This window comes from Equus przewalskii, chromosome 21 (assembly GCF_037783145.1).
Source record: "Equus przewalskii isolate Varuska chromosome 21, EquPr2, whole genome shotgun sequence".
NCBI lineage: Eukaryota > Metazoa > Chordata > Mammalia > Perissodactyla > Equidae > Equus > Equus przewalskii.
In genome coordinates this window covers 16,745,065-16,759,575 of record NC_091851.1, presented here as the reverse complement: position 1 = coordinate 16,759,575, position 14,511 = coordinate 16,745,065, and the positions used below count along the sequence as shown (strand labels likewise).

At 39.1% G+C, this 14,511-nt stretch overlaps 1 long non-coding RNA gene across 1 annotated transcript; it reads right to left on the bottom strand.

Annotated features, from left to right (window-relative positions):
- Positions 1–444: 444 nt before the first annotated feature.
- LOC139078168 (uncharacterized) lies at positions 445–11,935 on the bottom strand. Its single transcript, XR_011530981.1, has 3 exons — positions 11,524–11,935; positions 5,142–5,167; positions 445–945 (listed from the first exon to the last, which is right to left on the bottom strand). It is a non-coding gene; the product is annotated as an uncharacterized lncRNA (long non-coding RNA).
- Between the last annotated feature and the right edge of the window lie 2,576 nt (positions 11,936–14,511).

Sequence of the window (14,511 nt, the reverse complement as noted above, 5' to 3'; positions counted from 1 at the left end):
CTCCAACCCCCTCTGTCTAAACCAATGTGAGTGGATCCACGAAGCTCACTACGTAGTCAAAGTCCAGCTTGGCTTCCCCATTGTTGAATGACGTTTAGGGAATGTTGGATTTATCAATTGCAATGAAGTTAGAGTCATCAATTTGCTTCTTCCTTTAGTAACTGAGACTTTAAACATTGAATTAATCTCAGAAGCTGGTCAATTAAAAAATATGAGGACTTTAGATCTATAGGACAAATGAAAGATGTTGAAAGACAGGTGATTATATTTTATAGGGCGATAATGAAAAAGTAGATCTCACGTCAAATTCATTCATAGTTAATCAAATCTTATAATTGGCTTTTGTTCTTATTACATATGGTGGGTGTATCTTATCATATTTTTGTGTTTCCTTAGAGATCTGTTGTGAAATTTCTACCACAAGATAAACAAAAGCACCAAACAGAAGTGTCAAAGTTCTGTTTATTATTAAATAAGAAGCTTATAAGCAGTTCTTTTCAGAGAAAACAAAATCAGTTGCCTTTTGTTGCATTGACCTTAGTACACAATAAAGTTATATTCTTTCCCCTTATTTTCTCATAATGAGATTTATATTCTTTAGAAAACATTAGGTAACATCAATGTGTCTTTTTTTACCCTCGAAGGTCCTTTAAAACTTTAATAGTTATTAAATAGTCTTGGCACTGTTGATTTCCTGGGGTCACAGAGGGACCTTTGTACATGTCGTCATTATGCTTGAGGCATGTAACGTTTCCATGAATAGCAGATGCCTAAGGTACCATCTATCTCCAAGGGATAAGGGAGTCTTCTTCAGCCTTCCATTCTTCTTAATATAGGAAAGAACAAACCTGGAGCTCTAGGAATCTTCATGTTTCTAGTTCAGTTTACCCCAGAAGAAAAGTTTGAAGTGCAAATAATTTATTTGGAAGATGATCCTGGGAAACACTGGAAAAGGAAAAAAAAAAGACAATAAAGTAAACATTGTCAAGCAAGGTACACCGTGGGCAACTGGAGAGTAAAACCCTGGGGAATTCTGGGAGACAGTGTAGAACACTTAGCTCAGAGTTATTCTGTGAGGGAGGTCGGATATCTACCTGCCCACACTCATTCATCATTCGTAGAGGGATGGCTCTAGGGGGCTCTGGTTACCCAGCAGTTCTGGCCCCCTGTATGTGGGCAGAACAGCTTTTGGAGGCAAGACAGAGAGAGCTTAAGGCAAAGAATTGACGTACTCACAGCTGGAAGTTAGGCTGGTGTGCCCAGAAATATTAAATGCCAAGGAGATAAAAGGGAGGGGGTTGACTGACAGAAACTTCTACACAATGTAGAGGAAGAGACAAAATCCACACAGATTCCTGCATAAACATACATTCAATAAATACTTAGAGAGGATGTAAGTAATTATATCTCTCATATGCATTGCACTACACAAGCATCCAGTTCTTACCCTCATAGAAATGTCATTGTAGTTGACATGTGTTTATTGAATATTAATCCAATATTCTCAGAAGACCTAAGAGCTCTCAGGATTCACCTAAGGAGAAAAATCTCAAACATTTCTCACAGGCACATTTCTATATCTGTGTGAGCTTTTCTGTCCCCAGTTAGTTTTTGCTGCATAATAAATAACTCCAAAGTGGCTTCAAACAACAACTAGATTTTTAGCTCATGATTCTGCAGGTCACCAATTCGTGATGGGTTCAGCTGAGTGGTTCTGTTGATCTGGGTGAGGTTTGGCTGATCTTGGCAGAGCTCATTTATGCATCAAATGCCCTGTTGATTGTTGGCCGGGGTGCGTCAGTTCTCCCATGTGGCCGGTCATTCTCTAGCAGGCTACCCAAACCTTGTTCCCATGGTGATAGAGTTCCCAAGACAATCTAGAGAGCAACCTTCAATGCAGAAGTGCTTTTCAAGCCCCTGCTTGCATCTTGTTTGCCACTGCTTCATAGGCCAAAGAAAGTCACAAAGCCAACCCAGTGTTGGGGCTGCAGAAAGGCTCCAATTCTTGATGGCGGGAGCCACAAAGTTGCTTTGCAAAACATGTGGACGCAGAGCAGGGAGGAATTTGTGGCGATTTTTGCAATCTACCACAAACAAAACACACATAGCCCTTCATGTAGAAAAAACATCATATCAGGAAACTGTTTAAACAGAGAGCATGTGGTGCCATGAGCGCTTGCCCCAGAGAATTCACCCTTGCATAGCTATCATGATCTGTGTATCTGGCAACGTTTCACAGTTCTCCATTAGGAAACTCTGCTACTTGGATTTCTGTGATTTGTAAGTCCCGCATGTGGGAATCAAACGTGCATCAGCCCTTTACTAACAATGGCACGCAATTTCCACTGCCTTCCCAGGGGTCATCAAGACTACTACAACAGCGTGAGCCTGTGTGAGGTGGCAAATTACATTTCTCTTGCTTCATTGTAGGGGGAAGTGGTGTTAACTGATTAGCCATATACTCATGGAGTAGGGCTGGGAATAATGCCAGCATATCTTTATTCTTTGATTTCTCTGATAACCACCACTCCATTCTGTCACCTTCATGAACAGGAGTTCCCCACCCACTGATTTCCTTATCCTGGATGTGTATAAGAAATCTACATTTATGAGCAATAATTTACTGTTTTGAAAATCTTTGACACCCCATAAGATTCTTTCTAATGGAAAAAGATTGAATAGTCAATGTTTTCCTAGATTCTAAAGCTCTGATTTAAATAGCCTAGATATGCAGAACCATTGTCCAGATTTCAAATTTTATAAAGTAGTTGAAAATCCCAAGTTCCTGGAATTCTGGTTTCTGACTAAATCACCTAAAGCAAACTCTCCAAATTTTCTACTAAAATATTACCAAGTCACCAAAAAATCCAAAATCTTCACTTACCAAAGAAAATTTAAAAACTGACAAATAACTCCTCATCCTAATCTTGATGTGACTAATGACAAACGATGACTAACATCAGGCTGAAGCAGACCTCCAGACCTGAGCATTCTTTCTTTGTGCCCCCCCACCCCCAATACCTCGGTGACAGGTGTTTACAAGCACCTTGGAAAAGAGAGCACGGATACTGGTGGCAGGATCACCTGGTGGTGAGGTGGCAAACGAAGAGTGGTCCATCCCAGAGCTTCAGGCTCTTTTCTGAGATGCATCCCCCACTCTATTCCCTAAAATCACTAGGAAGAGCACAGCTAGGGCCTGCCTTTATCCCCTCTCCTAGGTACACATTGTTGATATTCCCCAGGGAAATAGATCACAGAAGAGGGGGTATACATATGTATGTTTATAAATGTATATTTATATTTAACTCTAAATATTTAAATATATGTATATGTATATAGGGAGGCTGTATGTATGAAAAAAGAAAAGCAGAATAACAAAACTCCTGAACACCTTATAGGAAACAAAATAGAATTAATGTATTAGACGGAACAAGAATTTAAAATAAGTAAAATGAATATATTCAAAACAATATGGCAGGGTTTGGTATCATGGAACAGAAATAGGCAGTTATAAGGGAAATCAAAGTGTAAATAGAAAGTATGAAAGATAGAAGAGTTGCAGTAAAGCAGTGGTTCGTAAAACTGCCATCCCCAGACCAACAGCATCAGCATCACCTGGAAACTTGTTAGAAATACAAATTCTTGTAGCCACCCAAGGTCTACTGAATCAGAAACTCTGGGAGTGGGGCCCAGGCATCTGTGTTTCAAGACGCACCCCTAGATGATTCTGAGGCATTCCAGTTTGAGAATCACTGCTGTAGAGAACCAAATTCATTGATAGATGAACTACAGAATGGTTAGAGCCAAAGAATGACTAATTGAGCCAGAAGATGAAGTCAAAAAACCCTATCAGAAAGTATCAGGAATGGATAAGGAAATGGAAATATGTATGTTAATGTTAACAGCCATGGTGGATAGAAGTAGAAGGGTCAACATCCATGTAATGGGATTTCCAAAGGAGAGGAAGACAATAATGGAGGGAAGGAAATAGTCAAAGACTTGACCAAGAATTTTTCAGAACTAGGTAAAGATCAGTCAGTTATGCATAAAAGTCAAGATTCACATCTTTTTCTTGGTAAATTGAAAGGACTGGCAACACTGGCCACCCAAACTGACTAGCAGCTGCTCCCTTTAAATGAGGCGTTCATAGAGGATGGGAATGTGGGCTGGGGTCACAGATGGGCTATTCCAGCTCTACCATTTAATAACGTTGTGACTTTAGCAACCATCTGAATCTCAACCTCCTCATCTAGACAGTGTGGGTAATAAAATACCCACCTCATAGTTGTTCTGAAGATTAAATGAGTTAATACATGCAAAGACTCAGCATAGTGCTTAGCGCTTAGTAAGTGCTTTAAAAATTCTAGCTGTTAATGTTGCTTGGCATAGCTCCCACCCACCGCCAGATGCTCAGGCTCAGATTTTTCTTACACTCAACATCGCTCATTTCAATTGGTTGAGTTACCTGCTTGGTCCCTTTTGGAAACTCAGTTTGTGATTTCTGCTCTATCCCTTCGTACCCCTGACTTTGGTTGGTTGATTAACATCTCTGGGCCTCAGTTTCCTCTTCAGTGAAATGAGGTAATGACCTACCCCATCCTCACATGTATATAGAAGTGAAGTACTGTTTGTGGACGTGACTTCCATAGAATGGGCACTCAGTAAATGCTGGAATATTCCTTTATTTAGTCATTTTTCTTCATATCCAGTACAATACTTAGCACAGGATGGTGTGCTGCAGCCAGCCCACAATGGCTCAAGAGAACCAATTGCTACATCTTCAGGAATTTTGAGAGTTGATTGTTAAACACAGCCATTACTAAAAACTAAATCATATAAACTTACAATTAAGTTAGTTATATTAAAAAAGTTAACAAATTCTAAAAAATCCTATCATTTAAATTTTTACTACATTTTACTGTAATTTATACTCTTGAGATGAATTAAGTCTATTCTATCTGTAGGGTAGAAAGACTGTATAATGGTGTTCTACTGTGCATTTCTTCCTAACTCTTGGTTCAGTCACATCACGTTGGTAGGTTGTAATTAGCCATGGTCAGAGTGTTTATCCCATGGAATTTGGCAAACAGTTCGAATCAGGGCTGTGTTTCCCTGTAAAGGGCCAGTTGTAAAATACTTACCAGAGCATCAGTAAGATCTTCAAAATCTGTTTGGAAAACAAAAGAAACATAAAATTATGTTTATTACCAGGGGACCTCAAAACATTGTGAAGTACTCACAGTGACCATAAAAATGATGATTCTATTATATTATAAATTTGCCCTGAAATTCACAGGTTAGGTATGGCATTAAACATTTAATATATTTATCCTTAAAAGGTTAAAGTTGTTTATGTCCTGGAACTCTATGAAATATTCTACTCAAACATGTTTCTTTTTTCTCTTGTAATTTACCCACTGCAAACAGTATTCCATTAATCATGCTTGGATAAAGGCTTTTTCTTTCTTTCTTTTTTTTTTGTGAGGAAGATTTGCCCTGAGCTAACATCTGTGCCAATCTTCCTCTATTTTGTATGTGGGATGCCACCACAGCATGGCTTGATGAGCAGTTTGTAGGTCTGCTCTGGGGATCCAAACCTTTGACCCCAGGCGATTGAAGTGGAGCATGTGAACTTAACCACTACACCACTGGGCTAGCCCCAAAGGTTTGTTTTATAGTAACAGTTATGAAGCAAAAATTATACTAAGTTTTTTACATATATTGACAATTCTCACAACAACATTATGAGACAAACGCTTTAACAGATAAAAAAACTGAGCCTCACAGAAGATAAAGCATCTTCTGTGATAATACTATGTGATATTATCACTTTCATTATGTTATGTGATAATATAATGAAAACCTTGAAAGTAGCAGAGCTGGGAGTAAAGCGAGGCCATCAGACTGCAGAGGCTGCGCTCTTCACTGCCCCTCCCACCACCTGCCTGGGTGCTGGCATTGATGCTGAAGGTCACAGTAAAGATGATTTTCTCCAAAGAGAGTGCTAAAAATCGAGCAGGTGCAGTTAATTTTCCTTTTACATTGTATTTTCTCTCCAGGTCATTCAAGTAAAAGTTTCCAGATTTAAGGGAATAATGTCTCCAGTAATTTTTGAAGTACTGTGAAATTTCTTGTTCCATTTTTTTTTCCTTTTCTTCTCTCTTGGATCTGTGGCCTCTTGTTTGACAGGTATCAAAACAACTTTTCCATTACTGCAAAATTCTCAGAACAACCACTGCACCTCTGTCATAAAGCTAGTTTGATCTGTCTGTCTAGAAAGAGAGGCTTTTGCCTCTCTTGATTTGATAACTAAATCTTTCTTGATTTAATAACTAAATTAGCATTTCAACTGAATAATTAATGCCTGTTATCAAAAAGGAGCGCTCATGAAAAATGGCCTATCTTAAAAATTTTTTTTTGAAAATACAGTAAAGTTAGAAGAAAATGCAAAAGTTAGACACACACACACACACGCAATACTCCTATCCGTATATAACCCTTATTGTATTTAACTGAATTTCCCTCCAGTTTTATTTCTACATATATGGTTTAAAAATACTGTCTATATACCTTAGATAGTATTTGTTTCTGGGAGATTTTTTCACTTACCTTTACATCATTACAATTATTTTTGATGTTGCAAATTCTTTGGCAATGTTACTTTCAACTACGTGATTAAATATGAAAGATTAATGAAGAAATGGGTATTAATTCTGTAGGCCCAGATGAATGGAACAGTGAAACTTGAAGTCATGAAAAATATGTCTTACTGAGTAGTGGTTTGACTAAAGATTTCACTTTTCAATAGAGTAGTTGATGTTTTTCGGAGAGAGCTTGGTACATTTCAATGGGAGCTTGTTAGCAAGATTTTTCGCAGACCCTATCTCAGACATACTGTATCAGAATCCGCTTTTTAACAAGATCCCCAGCAGATTTGTCTGCACATTCAAGTTTGAAAAGCAAGACTTTAGTTCGTATCGCTTGGGCATAATTGTCAAATAGGATCATGTGTTTAGCTGGCACTCACAGTTATGGAGAACCATCAGTTTCAGGGGCTCCATACCTATGGATTTAGAGGCACATGCTTTTCTTCAGAGCTTCATGCTCATGCCTTAAAGAAAGATGAATGAAATTGCTTTCCTGAATTAAATGGATTCATTTAACCAAAATTACATAAGCTGTTTGACAGTCATAATCCAATGTTATAATTTAGAGGGTCTGTTCTCAGCTCAAGCAGGAATAGTGAAAAATGATTTAATAACTAAATTAGCATTTCAACTGAATATGTTAGTGCCTGTTATCAAAAGGGAGCTGTTTTGCTAGGACTGTGGGTGCAATGAATTTTGTAAAAGAGTCTGGTTTATGCCTATGGTTCTTTTCTTTGTGACTTGGGACCCAGGATGGCACAAGGGAGAGACCATTCTAGAATTTTGTTTATTTTCCCACTTACCATTTGTTTCTTGTACATTTTCACCTTTAAGACACTCACTGTTAAAGTGAGCTTTGCCTCTTCCTTATGGAAGAGGAACTTCTAAGAGGTTATAAGTCACGTAATAAGTCAGTGATTTAGAGAGGAGCTGAGTTTGTGGGTAATCTTTTGCATTTTACAAAAGATTGTGTAACAAGTCCCTCAGTGTTAGGCTGCAGCCATTTTCACTACCGTAGAATCCCCTTGTCTATCACCTCTTTACAGGTAGTGCAAGAAAGTAGGGAGGTTGCTCTTTTGTTTATAAAGTCCAGAGAAAGATGGAATGGGTTGAAATTACGGCACTAAAGATTTGAGTTAAACTTGTCTGTGTATGTGCGTGCGTTTATGTGTGCCTGGGTTTGTACTGGGAGTTTGAATAAATGGGGATGGAGTGGAATAGTGTCTCCTTTAACACTTCTTTGTGTTACATGGAGAAATGATGGTGTCTCCTTCTCTGGAATTCTCCAAAGGGGAGACTGCTCTTGTTAAATGGTTTAGATTTTGATCTTCCTAATTGTAAAGATCATTGTTTATCCAGGGGTCTTCTAGTCCTCTGAATTGATAAGCCAGGTCTGTTGGCCATCTTTCATTCTGCAACTTTCTGTAAAGTGAGACAGAAACCTAAATAGCCTCTAAATTTGCATAAATTAATCTTTCTTGGTAAAACTTATCCTAAATTTACAAACCGTTACTGTTCATCATCAGGAATATGTCCCAAACATCAAAATGCTTTTTATTTTTTTATTTTTAAATTTTTTTAAAAAATTGGCACCTGAGCTAACAACTGTTGCTAATCTTCTTCTTTTTTTTCTGCTTTTTTCTCCCCAAATACCCCCAGCACAAAGTTGTATATTTTTAGTTGTGGGTCCTTCTAGTTGTGGCATGTGGGACACAGCCTCAATGTGGCCTGACGAGTGGTGCCCTGTCTGTGCCCAGGAGCCGAACCAGCAAAACCCTGGGCCACAAAGTGGAGCACGCGAACTTAACCACTCGGCCACAGGGCCAGCCCCTCAAAATGCTTTTTAGAAGGTTTGCGTATCCATCACACTGCCCAAGGACAGCATAAGGATATCTGTCACCTCATGCCCACCCAGAGGTGAAATAGGGCTATAGCAGGGAGGGGGCAGTGCATCATGGCTATTTCAGTTCAGTTAGTTTTTTTTAAATTTTCTTTTTATTTTTTTTCTTTTGAGGAAGATTAGCTCTGAGCTAACATCTGTGCCCATCTTCCTCTACTTTATATGTGGGACACCTGCCACAGCATGGTTTGATAAGTGGTGTATAGGTCCGTGCCTGGGATCTGAACTGGCAAACCACAGGCTGCTGAAGTGGAGTGTGCCAACTTAACTGCTGTGCCACCGGGCCAGCTCCTCAGCTGGTATTTTTGACACGAGTGAATGCCTCCTATGTGCAGACATGTTGCTGGTTGCTTTTGTCCAGGGCTGTGGTTGACTTGGATTCTTTTCCAAATAACATAGCTGAGCTCTTCTCAAATGCAAAGAGTCCCCAGAAATATATGCCTCTCAAAACACATAATTTCGTTTCTTTCTCTGAGGCTGAAAATGGGCACAAATCTAAAAGAATATGGCTGAGAGAAATCAAAGACGTTTTGACAAAAATTTTTAAATCTATGACTAATGTTCTCAGTGATATTAACCTTAAAAAGAACTACAGAAGACCTACATATATTAAAAAGTGATAGCACAGGTAAGTCCCCTATGAATATAGAAATACATGGGACATTTACAAGGTTGCTGCTATGGTCTGAAGGAGTCTACCCCCAAATTCATATGTTGAAATTTAACCCCCAAGATGATGGTTTTAGGAGGTGGGGCCTTTGGGAGGTGATTAGGTCATGAGGGTAGAGTCCTCATGAGTAGGATTAGTGCCCTTAGAAAAGAGGCCCCAGAGAGCTCCATTGCTCCCTTCTGCCATTTGCAAACACAATGAGGAATCTGCAACCCAGAAGAGGCCTCTCACCCGACCATCCTGGCACTCTGATCTCAGACTTCCAGCCTCCAGAATTGTGAGAAATACATATCTGTTGTTTATAAGCCACACAGTCTATGATATTTTGTTATAGCAGCTTGAAGACAGTTACCTATTACTATGTAAAAAAAAAAAAAAACACTCCAAAACTTACTAGCTTAAAAATCAACATTATTTCTCACAATTCAGGATGTTGGCTGGACTCATCTCTTTGTGCTTCTTGTGCTCCATATGGGTCACCTGGGCCCACTTAGCAAATAAATTCAAGTAGGAGTTTGGCTTGGACCAGAAAATACAAGATGGCTCCGCTCACACATCTGAAGGTGACTTCACTCAGCTTGAGTATCCAGAACAACTGAGGGCTGGCTGGACCTTTCTTTCTCCACAAGTTCTCTCCAAGCTTATTTACATGGCAGCTGTAACATAAAGCTGCCGAAAGGGTTAAAAAAAGGAAGCTTCCAGGATTCTTAAAAGTCACAGACTGTTACTTCATCGCATTCGGTTGGTCAACACACATCATAAGGCCAGGCCAGATTCAACAAGAGGGGAAATAAAGTCATTTCTTGATGAGAGAAGTAAAGATCACATACAGAGAGTTTTCTGTGGCGTATTTGTAGACATCTACCTGATTATCAACCATTGGTTTTCATAACTTTTCTCCCTAATAGCAGAACTCTGATTTTGCTTAGGTGTCTACCTTATTCCTTGTGGTCAAGGGCTTCAGGTGAGGTTGGCTGCATCTCTAACCCTGGAAAGGTAGGCTGCGATTGTTCTAAGCCACGTAAAGTAGTATCATTTTTAATGCAAATTTAGATATAGACAAGTGATAAAATTCTGACCAGTGAAATTTGAGAAGAAGCCTGCTGGGAAGTTTCTGGAAAAGGTTTTGTAGCTCTTAAAGGTGTTATAAGGAGAACTTAGTCTTTTTGGTCTCTGGATATTGCTGGGTCTGTTTGTTCATGAGTCCTGCTATCTCTGTCTTGTAACCATGAGGATAAAGCCAAAACAGAGAGGAGGACAGAGCCAAAAGACCCACAGGGATTGTCTGTCTCTGATAGCCTCCTAATTCTGGAGTTCCTTAATTTTTAAAGTTGAGTTTTCTGTTACCTTCAGCTGAAGCATTCTTAATGATGAAGACTGTGTGGAAAGATAGAACAGTAGAAATGCAAATAAGAAGAGTGCTCATTTCAGCTCTGTGTAATATATGCTTTACATAAGAAATGAGAGGAAAGACTGTCTGCTAAAGATCCCCATTGGGCGACATTTGCTTTCTTCATGAAAGTACCACAGTTTAGAATCTAGCACTCAACTTTGCAAACTAACAAACTTGAACTTGCTAAATCACCAGAAACAGTTGCCTTTCAGAAGCAGATTTCTGTGATCTAACCTCACAAGATGGATGCATAAAACTTTTATGCCTTCTTATGAGTTATCGAAATTTGTAAGATGGCATTAAAGTAAAATGCCAATTACAAATTATAATGAATCTTATAAATATCGAAGAGTGAGAACCTTTGAGATCATCATGACCTGCACATTCTGGAATCAGAACAAGAGGAACTGGATGAATTAAATATTTAATTAAATTATTATTATTTAATTATTAAATTATTAGTTAGCTAAGATAGCCTGATTCATCCACTCTACAGTGAGAATGTTTTTGTCAACAGGATCAGACCATCAAAAGAACAATGACAAGCCATCCCCTGCATTTATTTTCATGTTAAGGATGCTCTTGCTAATGGGATGGGATATAGCCAAAGATGACTGATTATGACCCTTTCTTCCCTGAGTGCTGCTGGTGGTGGACGTAACCAGTGATGGTCTCTTTTTAGTCTATGTTTCCATGACTGACAACACCTTTTTGACAGACCCATTTAGTCATCCTGGGGTGTTGATTTTCAAGTGGTCCTCTGAACAGAAATTGATTCCTGATAAAGTTTTTAACGGTCTGTGCCAAAATAAGAAAAATAAGGACACATACACACAAACTCCACCACATGTATCCCACTTGATTATTTATATATAGGCATATTATACATCAGCTTCTTGCCTTCAAGAATTACCTTTCTTGTGTGTCTGTGCTGAGACGTCCACCTGTCCGTTGCTCCTGTGCCTTGCCCAGCTCCCATATCCACGTGGATCATGATGCAGGTGGATCATGGATCCTTGGGCTACCTCTCTCTTTGCACAGATCACAGTTCCCTCTCCTCCTTCATTTGTTCTCTTATTCCCTATCCCATCATCACTAGGTTGTAGCTGTTTATCCATTTATTAGTTTGGATAGGTTAGCAGCCTAACAACCCATCTCAAATCTCCACAGCTTAACACAATAAGAAGTTATTTCTCACTCATGTAAAGTCCTGGGCAGCTCTATTGGTTGGATCCTTTCATGAAGTACCTCAGGGATGCAGGCTTCTTCCATCTTTTAGCTCTGCCATCTTCAGCACGTGGCCTCTGAGGGTGCTACCGAAGGGGAAAATGAGGAAGGATCATAAGTGGAAGATGTTTTATTAGCCTGTCCTGGGAAGGGCATACCTCACTTCACCCACATTCCAATGATATGAGCTCAATCATGTGGCCCTCACCTGACTACAAGGGAGTCTTTACTACAATGAGATTGTAATTTAGCCATGTGCCAAAACAGGAGAAAAATTGATATTGGTGAACTCCAACTGAGCTTTCTTAAGAAGTTGAGATTTCTAAAAGTAATAACAACAACAACAAAAAACCAACATAAAATTGCACACTAAGTATGATTATCTGTAGGCCTCAAGGGAAAAGCTGTTGTAAATTCAATTCTTTGTGTGATATCTTCTTAAAGACTTAATGAATCACGTAGCATCACTCTCGTGATTTGAAATTGAGGCCTTTTGTCAAAATACCAGTTTTTCTAAATTCTGTTTCTTATGAATTCTTCTCCATTATGATCTCCACCGAAAGTGTGGCACTTTCATGGGTCTGATTTATTCAGTTTAGAATACCACTCTGAGGTAAGGGCCATAGTCAAGTGTCCAAGGTGCCCTTTGACCCTCTCTCTCTTTTTTTTTTATTTTGAGGAAGATTAGCTCTGAGCTAACATCTGCCACCAATTCTCCTCTTTTTGCTGAGGAAGACTGGCCCGGAGCTAACATCCATGCCCATCTTCCTCTACTTTATATGTGGGACGCCTACCACAGAATGGCGTGCCAAGTGGTGCCATGTCCGCACCCAGAATCTGAACTGGTGAACCCCAGGCTGCCGAAACAGAACATGCGCACTTAACTGCTGCGTCACCGGGCCGGCCTCCCTTTGACTCTCTAAATCAGATACATCCATTTGTTCTTCCTGATTGACCAATCAGACTGATGTCACACATATTCCCATACATCTTCAAAGATAGATAACATCTCCTAAGATCAAATATTAAGTCTCAGAAGCACTATAGTCTAAACCAGGGATTTGGTGAACTATGGCCCTTGGGCCAAACCAGGCTCACTGCCTATTTTTGTAAATAAAGTTTTATCAGAACATAGCCACCCATTAATTGGCCTATTGCTATGGCTATTTTTGTGCTACAAAAGCAAAATATTTTCAACAGAGAACACATGGTCCACAAAGTCTAATATATTTATTATCTGGCCCATTCTGGACATAGTTTATTGATCCCTGGTGTAAACAAAGGGTAGAAGAGTCATATGCCTAAGGAGCCAAAAAGGCAATGTTGATGAATAAAGTGAAAAAGCTGTAATATACAAAGCAATATAAATTTTGTTGAGCTGAAAAGTACATACCTGTCTGAAAGCATTCAATTTTTAAAATAATATATAGGCCAACAAAATACATTTTCACACAAAGATTAGACCTGTAGACAACCAGTTTATAACTTATGAACTAAGTCCATAAGGACAAAGAAAAGCATTCCTCCGCCGCCCCATAATGAGCAACGCTGCCTCTTTACAAACAAGCTGGGTCACTAGATCTTCCCTTTATTATGTGGAGCAGGGTCATTTCCTTTATGTCACCTGCACCTCAGCCTTCTGCCCACACCCATCTTTAAATTGTGACTGCTCGAACCTCCTTAAATAAGAAAGTGGCCATGCTCAGCCATATCCCATTATTGCTTTTCCAGAAACACAAGAATAGGCAGAACTCTGACATAACAGCTTGTTAGGGTTTGATTAAACACTGTGCACAGGCCATTTTACTCCCTGGTCCCTGGCAGGAGGGATTTCATCCTTCATGATATTTTATTATTTGTAGTTCTAATGTCCTTTGCAAATTTATAATCTGGCAACCCTGGATTTTATTTCATTTTTAAATTTTACTTTTCTATGAAATCCCAAAGTATGGGAACCACTGACTCAAGTGACGTTATAGCAGTATGAGATGACTTTGCTGATCTCTGCTTTGATCCTGTATTAGTAAATTTTTATAGTATAGACTATGAATGGCGAGCTTATTCCTCTTATGTCCAAGTTCTTAGGAAACTCCTCACTGAAATCAGAACTCACAACTAAGAGCAAACACCAAGGAGATAACATATTTCTGGTCCAAGCTTAAACAAGGGAAACTTGAATCCCGGAATGTCTTATGTCTTGAAGGAAAAGCCAAATATAAGAGAAGGGCTTCCAGAACTATGTATGTAGCAAGGACAAAGGGGCAGAAATTTCTTGCAGGACAGGAGAATAGAAACTTACCTTTAGTGAATTTCTACTCTATGCAATATCTTTAGGAAGTTGTGAAAAGTAGAGTTCACTATCTCCAATTCATGGATTAACAACTTGAACCTTACCATGATTAAACCAACATGCTCAAGATTAAGCAACAAATAAGTGGTGAACTCACTGTGATTGAGGCAGAACTTTTATTTCAGATTGGAGCAACAGCTAAGCTTTCTACTCTTCTTTCTCCTCTTTTTCCTTTTTTTTCTTGACAAAAATAATAACCTCTGAAGTCAAAAGGGTTTAGAAAACTAACCTAAGTCAGTCGAAGTCAAGTTAGAGAAGAACCTAGGAAGAAATTATCAAATTTCTTTATACAAACTCAAATCTTTGAGTGAAATCCATCCAGGG